Below are 16,138 nucleotides of genomic sequence, written 5' to 3' on the forward strand. Positions count from 1 at the left end.
CTCCTTCCAACCACATTTCTATCTTTTTTTTTTAAACACAGAAAAACAAACCACACACACATACACACCCCCCATCAAGAAAATTCACTAACTTAGTTAATGCAGAGTTAAGGTTGCCTAGAGGTATCTTGCGCCCTTCTAGAACATAGCGTTCAGCTTCTGACAAGCTTCTGACAACCAAGAAATGGAGATTTACGGTAAACACCCACACAACCTTAACTCTGCCCTCCAGGAGCTGGCAATAGCCACTGGGACTACCTACATGCACTCCGGCTGCATTCACAGCATGTGGTATAGCTGCGCTGAATGCTACGGGAATTAGTTGGAGCAGCTTGGCAGAGCTGTGCTTGTGATACGAGGTGACTGGAGGCTGTGTGACAGCCCTTCTCTTGATTCCCCCCCCCGGCCACCCGTGTATGTATGTGTGTGCACGTGCGTGCGAGAGAGAGAGATCTCAAAATAAAAAGGCGCACGTGTACTTTGATAGATCCAGTATGCCTCATTCCAGCACTGCATTGTGTACGTTGGGTCAGGAGTTGTGTACAGGGGCCATGTTGGCATGGGGATTGTCAGCAGTTAGGTGTGAGAGGCGTGTGGTCTATGGGTTTCAGGAAGAGTAAGGGAAAGGATGGTATCTGAGGGCAGTGTGCCTGTGGGTGAAAGGGTTGTAAAATTTAGCAGATATGGTATCCTTTCTATGGAGGTGGTGAAGTGAGTGCAGAGCAGTTAGCGCCTGTTCTGAACACCGCAAAGGTAGAATGCAAGTGTCTTATGGACGTATTGGGGCATGGCTGAGAAAGGGCAGCGTTGAGGTGGCATAGATATTTACATTAACTCTTCATTTCCTGGTTTTCCAAAGCTTGTGTTTTGCTAAATTCTATGTTGTGGAAGGGCACAAGATAGAGTTAAGGCCGCCTTGTGCTGTGTTAAAGTTGTCAGTGACTAAAATGGAGGTTTGGCGCTCAAGGGCTTACTTGCCTTTCCCCCCCCCCCCACCGAGTTCCAGTGAGCAAATTTATCAGCTCTCAGGGCTTGATCGTGAGCACCCTCACCTCTGCCTGAAGCCAGTAGCAGTGATGGAGCCCTATGAGTGGGACCTAAGTTAGCTCTAATCATGACTTGTTGAACTTTATGGTTTAAAATATTCCTCCAGTTGCTATACCATATTTTTATAGGACTGAAGGGCCTGATATCTTCAGAATAACTTCCACTCAAATCAATGGAAAAGCGTTTGCACCAACTATCTGGTTTCTACAGAAAAAAAAGACAAGTTCTCATCTAGAATTACATGCTAGGAAAAAAGTGATAAACATCCTTGTAAGAGTTTGTACTGAGTAGCAACATAAAGGGGGCCCACTATGCAGCACTCTGCACAGAGTCTGAATGGAAAGCTAGAGAAAATTGTTTCAAGGAGAGAATCTAGCTAAGGGACATCTCCCTACTGATCTGGAAGGCAACTATTAGGCAAAGTTACTTAAAAAAATAACTGAAATAGAACAGCTAAAAACTTCAAACAAAATAAGATGTTTTAGTTCACATCCAGTTCTACATGCAGTGAAGTTTCAGACTTTACCCTATGTATTGTTTCAATTCTTTAACAAAGAGATGTTGATTAAACATTCAGCCCAAGCCCTGTGCTCACCTATAGCCATCTAAACCATGCAACAATAAAAGAAAAAGGCTTTAATGTAATAAGCTTCACTCCTACAACTGATTGTGTGGGGGTGCACTGTGGCACCCACACGGGACTCTGCTGTTTTCAGTGGGACTCCACACAGCCCTCGTAATCCACCCCTCTGCAGTTGCAAGATCAGAGCCAGGCCCGTGCACCCCCCCATAAACCAGATTTTCATAAAAGCTTCCGCACAACTTAGTCTCTATGAACAAGTCTACAACAGCAGCCAGGAGGGTACTTCCCAGTGCATGTAGACAGCCACCTACTAGCTCTGTTCAAACCACCACACGAAAAGTAGAAGTGTGGCTGCGGTAGCCTAGACAGGCACTCAGGCTAGCTAGTATTTAACCAGGGGGTCAGGCAGGATTGTACTTGGACAGATAACCCAAGCTGTCCCCGGTGCCCCTGCCACCACGCTGCAATTTTTAGCTCTCTAGCTTGAGCAGGGTTAGTGCATGTCTGTCTGCCTGGGCTGGGAAACAGGCTCCCAGCTGCTGTGCAAACTTAATCTAGGTTATAGGAACACCCCCTTCCTCCCCCCACCCCCAAGTAAATTGGGTTGTGCATATAGTTAATAGCACTTCCCAACCACCCCACCTAACTTAACTCAAGTTACTACCAGGACATGAACTAACATTCAGGTATGGATAGAACATGCAAACGTAGACTTTAGAGGTGACCATGAAAAAAGTGGGTTTGTGCCATTTTTATTTTGTATTTCATAGAGAATCTTTTCTCCTGCTTGATTTTTCCATTAAAAACCTATGTCTTGTCTACTGGTTTTTCTGCAGGGTACCTTCTATAAACTAGAGAACTAGGAGGTAATTGTTACCTTCATTTTGCAGATAAAGAAACCGAGGCTCAAAGTAGTGAAGAGACTTGTCCAAGGTCACACAACAGGCCTGAATGAGTCATCTCCTCTCTTTACTCAAAAGCAGCTGGGAGAAGAGAGTTTTACCACAGCCAGCTTGAGGGATTCAGATGTTCCACTTACCTCAGTCCTTGGAATGCTGAATACATTTTCACTGCTACATTGATTTTGCATTTTGGTCTCCTCTCTGTGGAGGAGAAGAAGAGCATTTACATCCCATCTCATTCATCTTTGGCTACCAGACACCAACAGTCACTAATCAATCTAGAACTCCTTCAAAGAGCTGTCTGGTAAATTTCATTCTTGTCACTAAATTAAAGGACACTGAGGTGCCCTGTTCAGTCATGTAATGAGAGATCAACAATTGCAGTACTGAATTACTGGTTAATTTTTAATGTAATCTATTAGAGATGTTCCAGTCTTTATGACAATTTTACACATCTGTTGCCAGAGACAATAGTCAGAGAGAATACCTACTGTAGATAGAGTATTACTCAAATGATTACACAAAGGAATCATGAGATGATAAATTTGTTCACTAAAATGTGACTGTTACAAGAAATCCTCAATACATGAACAGCTAACTGGATTGGAAATATTTCGTATAAGATACCAATTATAGGGCATAGGGAAAAACACAAGTATGAATGATTCACCACACAGGTATAATACACGAACACTCCCTTATAGTGTTTGGTCACCACAGGTTTACAGACAAAACTTTAGGATCACTGGTGACTTCAGTTTACCAACAGAGGGAGCTCCGAGTTTGGTACATTTGTTTTCCTAAGCAATTCTATAAAATGGTGTTCAGTCTTCTGTTTTCCCCCTCCTTAACTTTGCTTTAGGCTAGATTGCAAATAAAAATTGATTTTACTGGCAGACATTGGTTGAACAAGATGGTAATTATTCAATACTTCTTCCAAGCACTGGTTCAGGATGAGCTATATAACTCTAACTGTTACAGTGACTCATTTCTAATGCTAGCTATTTTCTGTCCCATATTTACCTCTCATCCACCTGCCACCACAAGACAAACTTAAGTAGAGGACTAGTCGTGAGATATGATGCCTCTCATCGCTGAGTCACTGGCTTAGGTCTGTTCTGTGACTTATGTGAAATGAGTTGGTCTTAGTCCAGTTTCTAATAGACAGGTATTCCCATCACATAAACAGTCCCATAATTCACATTGATTGGCCCCCATGTTGGCAAGCACAGAAGAGAGGCCAAGTATTGGAAAGGCATGGGCACTAAGATATGCAGAGATTTTGAGAGGCTATCTATGTCATGGCAGATTGGTGGGGCAATGCAGGGAAAGTTTGCACTGCTTCTGCCCTTGCTGGTCTTGTTCTGGGGCATTCCCAGGAGTACAAAGTTAGTCATTTATTTTTTAAAGGAAGCATATATATATCTTTCCACAAAGCAACAATAAATATTGTTGTATGTTGCATATGAGCAAGTTACTATAAACTGTATGGATTGCCACCTAATCCTTCTGAGATCAATGGTCAAGTGACCAGATTTAGGAATGTACAATTGCATGTGTAGTGTGAAGCCCCTCGGCGGCTTTGAAGCTACGAACCTCGGAATCTAAAAACCATGATCCTCTACTGATTGCACTAGAAGACCAATGTTAGCTCAAAGGCCATGCAGACTCAAACCTATGTGGTCCAGCGACGAGAGGAAGATTGTGTAAACCAGATTTACAGTGTGACACTCTGATTCATTTGCATATGTCCAACCTATGCAAATGCCTAGATCAGGTATTTCCACATGACTGTGGTCGGCAGGCTGCTAATGGCTTTATACACATGCAGATACCTGATTTAGTGTCAGAGATCAGGTTTCAGAGTAGCAGCCCTGTTAGTCTGTATCCGCAAAAAGAAAAGGACTATTATGGCATCTTAGAGACTAACAAATTTATTTGAGCATAAGCTTCTGTGAGATACAGCTCACTTCATCAGATGCATTCAGTGGAAAATACAGTGGGGAGATTTATATACACAGAGAACATGAAACAATGGGTGTTACCATACACACTGTAACGAGAGTGATCAGGTAAGGTGAGCTATTACCAGCAGGAGAGCGGGGGAAAAAAACCTTTTGTAGTGATACTCAAGGTGGGCCATTTCCAACAGTTGACAAGAACGTGTGAGGAACAGGTGCGGGGGGGAATAAACATGGGGAAATAGTTTTACTTTGTGTAATGACCCATCCACTCACAGTCTCTATTCAAGCTTAAGTTAATTGTATCCAGTTTGCAAATTAATTCCAATTCAGCAGTCTCTCGTTGGAGTCTGTTTCTGAAGTTTTTTTGTTGAAGAATTGGAACTTTTAGGTCTGTAATCGAGTGACCAAAGAGATAAAAGTGTTCTCCGACTGGTTTTTGAATGTTATAATTCCTGACATCTGATTTGTGTCCATTTATTCTTTTATGTAGAGACTGTCCAGTTTGGCCAATGTACATGGCAGAGGGGCATTGCTGGCACATATCACATTGGTAGATGTGCAGGTGAACGATCCTCTGATAGTGTGGCTGATGTGATTAGGCCCTATGATGGTGTCCCCTGAATAAATATGTGGGCAAAGTTGGCAATGGGATTGTTGCAAGGATAGGTTCCTGGGTTAGTGGTTCTGTGGTGTGGTGTGTGGTTGCTGGTGAGTATTTGCTTCAGGTTGGGGGGCTGTCTGTAAGCAAGGACTGGCCTGTCTCCCAACATCTGAGAGAGTGATGGGTCATCCTTCAGGATAGGTTGTAGATCCTTGATGATGCGTTGGAGAGGTTTTAGTTGGGGACTGAAGGTGACGGCTAGTGGCGTTCTGTTATTTTCTTTGTTGGGCCTGTCCTGTAGTAGGTGAATTCTGGGTACTCTTCTGGCTCTGTCAATCTGTTTCTTCACTTCAGCAGGTGGGTATTGTAATTGTAAGAATGCTTGATAGAGATCTTGTAGGTGTTTGTCTCTGTCTGAGGGGTTGGAACAAATGTGGTGGTATCGTAGAGCTTGGCTGTAGACAATGGATCGTGTGGTGTGGGTGGTCTGGATGAAAGCTGGAGGCATGTAGGTAGGCTAAGCAGTCAGTAAGTTTCTGGTATAGGGTGGTATTTATGTGACCATCGCTTATTAGCACTGTAGTGTCCAGGAAGTGGACCTCTTGTGTGGACTGGTCCAGGCTGAGGTTGATGGTGGGATGGAAATTGTTGAAATCATGGTGGAATTCCTCAGGGGCTTCTTTTCCATGGGTCCAGATGATGAAGATGTCAACAATGTAGTGCAAGTAGAGTAGGGGCATTAGGGGACGAGAGCTGAGGAAGCGTTGTTCTAAGTCAGCCATAAAAATGTTGGATACTGTGGGGCCATGCTGGTACCCATAGCAGTGCCGCTGATTTGAAGGTATATATAGTCCCCAAATGTGAAATAGTTATGGGTGAGGACAAAGGCACAAAGTTCAGCCAGCGGGTTTGCCGTGACATTATCGGGGATACTGCCTGACGGCTTGTAGTCCATCTTTGTGTGGAATGTTGGGGTAGAAGACTTTGACATCCATAGTGGCTTGGATGGTGTTTTCAGGAAGATCACCGATGGACTGTAGTTTCCTCAGGAAGTCAGTGGTGTCTCGAAGATAGCTAGGAGTGGTGTTAGCGTAGGGCTTAAGGAGGGAGTCTACATAGCCAGACAATTCTGCTGTCAGGGTGCCAATGCCTGAGATGGTGGGGCGTCCAGGATTTCCAGGTTTATGAATCTTGGGTAGCAGATAGAATACCCCTGGTTGAGTATTCTAGGGGGGTGTCTGTGCAGATTTGTTCTTGTGCTTTTTCAGGGAGTTTCTTGAGCAAATGGTGTAGTTTCTTTTGGTAACTCCCAGTGGGATCAGAGGGTAATGTCAGAGAGTAGGTATCTGAGGGCATAAACACACACACACACACGCACACACACACACACCAACTCCTCACCTTGGAATATCTGGCCCCAAAAGCCTCACCGCCAAGATGTTTCTAGTCTTCTCATACCCCAGGCTTGTCATACTGCATCTTAACTACAATACTGTGAAATCATATGGCATTGTGACCAAAGACTCAAATGAGTAAGTGAGCTGTGCTGAAGACGGTCTCCTCTCTCACATTAATACTAAGTAACAACTACATAAAATTCACTCAGAAGAAATTGATATTCAATAAAGAGATTCATTATACAGCACAGCTAGAAAGTCTACCTTGGGAAGAAGTCTGAATCAAGTATCTCACTAATATTTTCAGTCATTCATTGGTAAACTGTCAAATCCAGATGGTTTTCCAATTTCCATTGCATCTCATTGTGTAGTACATTATATTATGTAGCAGGATCCATTTCTTAGCACCATGTGACAGAATTGTGAAGATCCTGATAAAAGTCAACTAAATACTAAATTTAACACACTGGGATTCAATTAAGATTGTTTCTTTTACATGGTCTTAGACAGAAGAACAAAGTCAAGCAACCCATATGAAGCCTCTGTCATTCACAGGAAAAATTATTTGCAAAAAAAGTGTTTTTCTTATTCATATATTGTGAGAAGAATAAAAGGTCAGGTTATCCATGAGAATCAGGTACAATTCTTTGTTATATCAGCAATCTTCTCAGTTGTGCAGACATTTAAATCCTGGGGCAGTACAGTGAAAATTTTATGCTCTGGCACAGGGATTATAGTAGAGAGGTAAATAGTCTCTCTGGCAAACCAGAAATAGGACTGCGTCTGTCAAGACCCTCATTTGTATTCTGCTGCGAATAAATCCAGAGCCAGCCGCTGGTCATTAAAAGCTGAAATCCCAGGCTTGGTAATGCTGTACAGTTCACCCCTGATCGCATTAACTCTCGTCTAAATTGCTGTAGGTTAATACTTTTTTGGTTTTGAGACACGATACTTATATCTGACATTTGGATCTGTTTAGTAACAGAGACAACATGCAACAGTAAGGCACTTTTAGAACACTATTTGCTACTCTTAAGGGTAATTAGTCTCTCGTGGCTTTATATATAAAAAAACAACCCCATACAGATGGAATGGAATATCCCTAAATTGTTTACTTGTCCACCAGGAGTACCAGCAGACAAACAGCCTGGGCACAGTTTGTTTGGCAAAGCAGCAAGAAATACTGACAGCAGTTCCCTATGCTCTAGTCAGGGACTTTTCCTTTCTTCGGTCTGACCTGGAAGATGCTGATGATAAATATATTAGCTTGCAACTATGCTACCATAGGCTGTGATCATCTCATCCCACAGATTTATCCAGGTCAGACTGGGTCAATATCTAGATGGGAGACTTTCAGGAAGTGGAGTGGGAAGTTTAGTAGATATTCATCCCTCTGCGTCAGCATTACACAAATAATGCTGGGAGTAGTGAGGTGCCTTTGTTGTTTTCAGAAAAGTTGGGCTGAAGTCAAGCACCCTCAATAGCACTTGTTACACAGGAGAGAGTCACATTGTAGTTATCTGTAAATAAAAAGGATAAAATTCCTGTAACAATGGACTCTCCTTGGGATTTGAAATGAATGACAGTGCAAAGCTGGTCTTTACTTCTGCTGTGATGTGATTTCCCACACTTCTGATGAAACCAGTTACTTGATCTCTTCTAAAAGTGTGTGTTCAGGTAAAATTTAAGATGGACCTATAAACCAGTTAGAGAAGCTGCCAACACTAATTTCAATCTTCTCAGAATGAGGAGGAGGATGGGGAGTGAGGTTGATACATTGACAGTGGCTAGGCAATTGGTATGCTGAAATTGCTACTTACTATGACAGTTACTGTTCACCTTGATCTGCCCTTTTCTTTTACTTTATCCACCTGTTGTATGGACTAGAAGCTTTCTGGTACAGGGACTGTCTTAATTGTGTGTATATGTATACACACACACACACTCACACTCTTTAGGACAGTAGAGCCCGGATTGAGGAATTAGAGGCTGCTATAATATAAATAGCCACAGACTAAAACTCTAGTATATATGTTAGATCCTGAGTAGAGAAGTAGCTCAGAAGGGCCAGGAAAAGCAGAGGTTTATACTGCATTTGGTAAAAGCTTAGTCCTCATGCTTTGATTTTAAGTATAAAAACTCACTGAGCTTTCAGCAGCAGCAAAACGTCCTACAGTCTCTTAGGAAAGTCCTAGAAGGATACTTGTAGATTTCTCAAAAGTAGTACACTACTCCATCACAATGTTCCATTAAGGAAGATGAATCCCAAAGGGGAGGAGGGGAGGATCAGACACTGAAGGGTTAACCCACATGCGTAACGATGGTGGATACCCTCCTGACACAATACAGACACACTTCAGAGTACACACTACACCTAATCCTTCTGGTCCCCTCTCTTTCTGCCCACCACTCTAGAAGTGTGAGCACACACTTACCTTTGGGAAGTGCTTCCCTAGTGTTCTTGATCTGCTTTAGATTCAGAAGCCAGCAGTGCCTGCTTACTGCCTGGGGACCCCACTCTGGAGTCACAGGAGTGGTCCTGGGATGTTGTGATATATAGCCACACGGAGCACCACATGGTAGCACAAAACTCCACATTTCCATTCATCTCACTGAGAGAACAAAGATACTATGCTTCGGTTTGAGGTTTTTTTAATTTTTTCCCCTAAACGAGCACTTCTGCCCTTTGGAGAAGTCAAAGTAAGTAGGGATGGGCCAGAATCAGGCTGCCATCAAGGAACAGGTATAACACTCCCAAATGTGCACATCCATGATGCTTTTTCAACCCACTGACGTTCACCCATGCTCTAGTCTAGATGAGATCAGCCTTATACACAGCCCATGCAAGCATCTGACTCCAGCTAATCTAGGAAAGATTTGCATACAGTGCTGTGTGTAGAACCTGTGATGGCTTGGGAAGAATGGCACCTGTGGTCTTTTCCCCCAGTCTCTCTCATGGACACTTTCCACGTGACAGGCTTCTACTTGCACCTTTCCTACAGTGGAACTCCATGTTCCACCCCACTTTAGGCTGGGTCACCAGGCTACACCCAACCTCTAACCCCACCATGCTGCCAAGCTTACAGGGCATCCAATGAAGTGAGCTGTAGCTCACGAAAGCTTATGCTCTAATAAATTTGTTAGTCTCTAAGGTGCCACAAGTGCTCCTTTTCTTTTTAGGGCAATCAGCATATTATATTTCCTTGCAGTCCCTCACGAGGGCAGCCCTCATGGGACAGGTTTGCGTCTAAGTGGAGCCCCATGGCTCTGCCACTGAGACCAGATCCTGGGGTAGCACCCTCCTTACTGTGTAAACATGACAGGTCTGACTGCAATTGATACGGCACGACACTCCACTCTGGGTAACTCTGACCAGTGTCCAGTTCAAGTGACTCAGAACAGCTCCTTCCAAACAGATCTATTGTCCATTCGCTCAGGTACACAGCAAGTTGGGGAAAGGGTAAATCCCCCAAGATCCACAAACTTCAGTCTCGTCTATAGCTCACCATCCCTCTCAAAGCTTCAGCAAGCCCAGCGACCTCAGCCACATCCCACACAGCCTCTGCCCTGTTTCTCCAGCCGTGTGTGTTACAGGCTCTGCCTAAGCCTGGGCAGGGAGCGGCTCTTCACTCCTGCAGCATTAAGAAGAAACACTAATGATGGCCATGTATTTTTTTTGTATATGTTTGTGTATTTTAAAGTGTTTTTCAGCTCTACTCAGCAGCAGCATACTTAGCATGCCGTGTACTGAACACCTGAAGTTGGCCTAAAAATGGCAATTTTTATAAACATAAGATCCATTTGCCCTTAAAGCTTGTTATGCTTGCCAGAAACTATCCCTGAGATGGATAGAGCAGTTATGCCACTAAATTCTGTAACATAAAAGGAAAAATGCAATGGTAAGAGTAGCTAGAATATTGCAATATCTGCTTGATAAGGCTAGAGAGAATCTTATTTTGTGCAGCAATAGAAATAGCTACAATAATTCACATCAGCGGTGAGTGCCCTGAAAGCGATAGGCAACTAGTTCAAAGTTTCACCTGCCTGGAGCTATGAAGAACTTAACTAAATCAGACCACTTTTTTTAATTCCTCAAACGCCTTATTTGAAGATAATAAATAAACCCACTTGGATCCTGAACCTTGATTAGCACATTGCTCTCTGTGCCTCAGGTCAAGTGTTTGGCTCATTGTCAGCCTGATTCAATAATAGCTACTGAAGCCAACGGACAGACTCCCATCTGCTAGAAGAGGCATTCGATCAGGCACTAGAGGTATCAGGCCAGAAACGTATGTATTGAAGATCAAATACTTCCAAGTTTAAGAGTATATACAAATCAGTTACCTTAATATGGACAGCTTTCCCTTTGTCCGATCATCATCTTGGTGCTGCATCATGGGTAATAGCAAGAGGAAGTAACAGTAAATGTAGGCAATGGAAGGAAAGGAAGAAAGTGAATAAGCTGGAACAATCAGCATGTTTTAGAAAGTGATAGCAATTCTGCTCAGGTGAAAGGTGACCAGCCAGAAACTCCAGCTGGTAGGGGCAGCTGCAGAAGCAGCCAAAGCAGGAGCCTTTGGAACTTTCTACTGTTTTGACTGACATTTTCTGCCCTGTGCTGACTGGCAGTTTGGTCAAGTGACCCGTGCCAGCCAATGGGGGAGGAGGGCTGCAGGCAGAATGAGGGCAGTGGCTTCAGCAGTAGTACCGAGCATGCTCAGTACAAGCCAAGCAGCAAATCGGAGGGGGCGACTCTGCCCCCCCCCCCCCGCCACGTATCGCGTTTTCTCCCTGCCCCATTGCCTTCAGTGTACCTTTTCTTTCCATTTAGCAGATTCCTTCCTGATTAACCCCCCGAAAAACCCCTGGAACTAAACATGGCATTTGCTGCCACCACACTGTTCACTCTGCTTGTGCATTCTAGCCCCGCCCCCACCCTGGCAGGGACGCCAGAACAGGGGCCAGAGGTCCATAACCCCATCACTTTTTATCAGCTATAAGCATGAGTGATGGCGGGCGAGGCCCCAGGGGAAAGGAGCCCCCGTGGCCCCCCCACTTTTAGAGAGCTTCCTTCACTCCTGCACCCTGGGTCTGCTCAATTTAGCCTGTAAGCTCTATGGGTCAGGGACTGTTTGCTACTTTGTTTGTACAGTGCCTAGCACAATGGTCCCCACTCTTGGGTGGTTCTTAGGTGCTACTTTAATCAACATGATTAGTAATAATATGACTCCACATACAATGAAATTTGAACTCTGTGGTACAGAGTAAACCATCCAATAAAAGGGAAAAACCCTCATTCAGGACATCTAGAAAACTTTTTGCTTCAGCTGTGATCTAGACAGGAGGAAAACCTGACTAGTTTGAGGTTTATGAAATAGGATTAACCCTATTTTAGTGACAATACCATTACTAGTACTGTACATTATCAAAATACTGTTCAGACATTACCTAAATCAATCCTCATGGCATCTCTGTGAATTAAGTAGGTGGTATTATTAACTTCTTTACATTTGGAGAAGATTGAGATGGAGAGGTGAATTGCCCTCTTTTATCTTTGAAAACTCGTGGCGAACGGGGGAAGTCCCGGATGACTGGAAAAAGGCTAATGTAGTGCCAATCTTTAAAAAAGGGAAGAAGGAGGAGCCTGGGAACTACAGGCCAGTCAGCCTCACCTCAGTCCCCGGAAAAATCATGGAGCAGGTCCTCAAAGAATCAATCCTGAAGCACTTCCATGAGAGGAAAGTGATCAGGAACAGTCAGCATGGATTCACCAAGGGAAAGTCATGCCTGACTAATCTAATCGCCTTCTATGGTGAGATTACTGGTTCTGTGGCTGAAGGGAAAGCAGTGGATGTATTGTTTCTTGACTTTAGCAAAGCTTTTGACATGGTCTCCCACAGTATTCTTGTCAGCAAGTTAAAGAAGTATGGGCTGGATGAATGCACTATAAGGTGGGTAGAAAGTTGGCTAGATTGTCGGGCTCAAAGGGTAGTGATCAATGGCTCCATGTCTAGTTGGCAGCCGGTGTCAAGTGGAGTGCCCCAGGGGTCGGTCCTGGGGCCGGTTTTGTTCAATATCTTCATAAATGATCTGGAGGGTGGTGTGGATTGCACTCTCAGCAAATTTGCGGATGATACTAAACTGGGAGGAGTGGTAGATACGCTGGAGGGCAGGGATAGGATACAGAGGGACCTAGACAAATTGGAGGATTGGGCCAAAAGAAATCTGATGAGGTTCAATAAGGATAAGTGCAGGGTCCTGCACTTAGGACGGAAGAACCCAATGCACAGCTACAGACTAGGGACCGAATGGCTAGGCAGCAGTTCTGCGGAAAAGGACCTAGGGGTGACAGTGGACGAGAAGCTGGATATGAGTCAGCAGTGTGCCCTTGTTGCAAAGAAGGCCAATGGCATTTTGGGATGTATAAGTAGGGGCATAGCGAGCAGATCGAGGGACGTGATCGTCCCCCTCTATTCGACATTGGTGAGGCTTCATCTGGAGTACTGTGTCCAGTTTTGGGCCCCACACTACAAGAAGGATGTGGAGAAATTGGAGAGAGTCCAGCGAAGGGCAACAAAAATGATTAGGGGTCTGGAACACATGACTTATGAGGAGAGGCTGAGGGAACTGGGATTGTTTAGTCTGCAGAAGAGAAGAATGAGGGGGGATTTGATAGCTGCTTTCAACTACCTGAGAGGTGGTTCCAGAGAGGATGGTTCTAGACTATTCTCAGTGGTAGAAGAGGACAGGACAAGGAGTAATGGTCTCAAGTTGCAGTGGGGGAGGTTTAGGTTGGATATTAGGAAAAAAATTTTCACTAGGAGAGTGGTGAAACACTGAAATGCGTTACCTAGGGAGGTGGTAGAATCTCCTTCCTTAGAAGTTTTTAAGGTCAGGCTTGACAAAGCCCTGGCTGGGATGATTTAATTGGGGATTGGTCCTGCTTTGAGCAGGGGGTTGGACTGGATGACCTCCTGAGGTCCCTTCCAACCCTGATATTCTATGATTCTACGCCCAAGGTAACAGTAACTACATGGCACAACCAAAATTGGACCTTGAGACCACGTCTCTCTCAATACTGTGCTCTTTCCTCCACTGGCTAGGAGAAGTAATACACAGGGAAGTTAAAAAACTACTCTGCATCCTTTAATATTACATGTCACACAAGATCCTAAGGCACACAACGTTCAGAATTTGACTCCATTCTATGCACCTCTAGTGAAAGGACCAAATGACATAATTAAAAACATTTTCATGAGACTAATCTTTATTCTTTTTTTTTTAAAGACACTGAGGAGTGAGCTAGACTGATTGTTTTATCCCTTTGTCTGAATCCCAGTGAATAGGAGTACTCTCAGACTATTTTGCCAATGTTTTGAATTTCTGTAGCTAGGGGACATTTTGTCAGAGCTTAAAAAAAAAAACCAAGACAACGGCCTGCAATGACTGTAAGGAAAAGCCAAGTCTGGAATTGAATAGCAGAGTGGGATTCTAGTTCCAGAGATAAACCCAGCAACATCTGCCAGCTGACTCAGCTATTGTAGATGTGCCATATACTTCCAAGCCAAACTGCCCCCAAAAATATGCAATAAGAGACTTCAAAATGTGCAGTTCTGTAGGATTTAAAAAAAATTAATTAAAAAAAAAACAGTGCTGAATTTTTGGAAGAGGAAGCTAAGGCTTCTGCAGTACAATGCTAGGAGTTTGGTTGTTTTTGTTTTAAATCAAAACCAGATTTTAATTTCAGCCAATATCCAGTAAATTGCCAGTTTGCTATTCAAGTGAAGAATTTAATGAGTCTCACAAAACAAAAACAGAATCTTGTCTCATGTGTTTTGCAGGACTCAATCAATGGTGTTGGAGTCTACTTGAATTTACATGGACTAAAACAATAACTTTGAAAGTAATAGTAACAGAACAACTAAAAGGGAAATTATGCTATTTCACTTCCTGTGTGGCACCAAATAATTTTGGTTCTCAAGACACAGTTGGAGGGTCCTATCTGAAGAATTTCAGTGCTGGAGGGAAGACAAGAAGCAGCATGGATACATGTCCACCTGCCACTACTACTTCACAGTAAAAATTTTAAAATGAAACACCACTTTCATGAGAGAGCAAGAAAATCCCAAAATCTCATGCTGTGTGGGGGACATATGGCTTTAGGAAACAGACAAAACTGGTATTTTGTTTAAGGATCAGGGCCAAGTTTGTTGTTTGTTTTTTGCAGTAGCCTCCTAAGTCCATATTTAAGATACTAGATAAGTGACCTGTTTTTTTCAAGTGCTGAGCAGCCACTAAATACCTTCCTAATATTTTTCCACTGAAGCTACCATTACAATTGGCACAACAAAGTTATAGGTGGGAAGAATGATCCATTGACTAGGGAGCTAGATTCTAGAGACCCAGCTTCAGTTCCCTTTATGTCCTTAGGCAAGTCACAGCTTCTCTATTCCAGAATTCCCTGTCAGTGAAACAGACAGAGTAGTAGTTCACTACCTTACAGAGATGTTGTAAGAATAAAAACATTAAAGACTGAGGTTCGCAGGTCCTATGGTGCCCACACCCACATAGCAACCATAGATATCTGTGGTTGCTAAGGAAAGCAGTCTGTGCAGTCATGAACAACAAAAATGATTAAAGGTCTAGAAAACATGACCTATAAGGGAAGATTGAAAAAACCGGGTTTGTTTCGTATGAAAAGAGAAGACCGAGAGGGGACATGATAACAGTTTTCAAGAACATAAAAGGCTGTTACAAGAAAGACGGAGAAAAATTGTTCTTAACCTCTGAGGATAGGACAAGAAGCAACGGGCTTAAATTGCAGCAAGGGAGGTTGAGGTTGGACATTAGGAAAACATTCCTGTCAGGGTGGTTAAGCAGTGGAATAAGTTGCCTAGGGAGGTTGTGGAATCTCCATCATTAGTGATTTTTAAGAGCAGGTTAGACAAACACCTGTGAGGGATGGTCTATATAATATTTAGTCCAGCCATGAGTGCCGGGGACTTGACTTGACGACTTCTTGAGGTCCCTTCCAGTCCTACAATTCTATGAATAGGAGTGAGGAGTTGGTCTATGAGGTGCATTCTCTGAGATGTGGTCCACACTATGGATGAGTATGAGAACCTTGCAAAACTGAGCTCATCTTGGCCTAAGCTCTGATTCTATCTAGTGAAATAATCTTACACTGTAGGTGATGGCCTAGTTACATATGACTGCCGGAGAGATGAGTTGAATATTGCTGAGCTAACGGTTTTACTCCTTCAATAACATAAGATTTGTCAGCCCTGGTAGTAGCAACCAGCTTAAAAAGAAGACTATGACGGAGCAGCATGTATTTTCCAAGTCAATTAACTATCCAGATTCCAATGAAATATTAGCCAAACTACTTAAGGATCGCAGTCAGAAAACAAATTAGATTTAAATTCAGACCACTGAGCTGCCCTCAAAGCTGCAGTCAGACAGAATCTTGCTGGAGAATCATTCATCACTGTGGAGCCAGCTGCTGAATGCAAGAATGATTCATATAACATTGTGACCACCATATTTGACTGTACAGTAATAAGCCAGCCTAAAAGGTATTCTATATGTTGTAGGAGAAAGAGGACTCTGCTTTATTATACAAACAGGATACTCTTTCAGTAAAA

Source organism: Eretmochelys imbricata, chromosome 3 (genome assembly GCF_965152235.1).
Source record: "Eretmochelys imbricata isolate rEreImb1 chromosome 3, rEreImb1.hap1, whole genome shotgun sequence".
In the NCBI taxonomy this organism is placed as follows: Eukaryota; Metazoa; Chordata; order Testudines; family Cheloniidae; genus Eretmochelys; species Eretmochelys imbricata.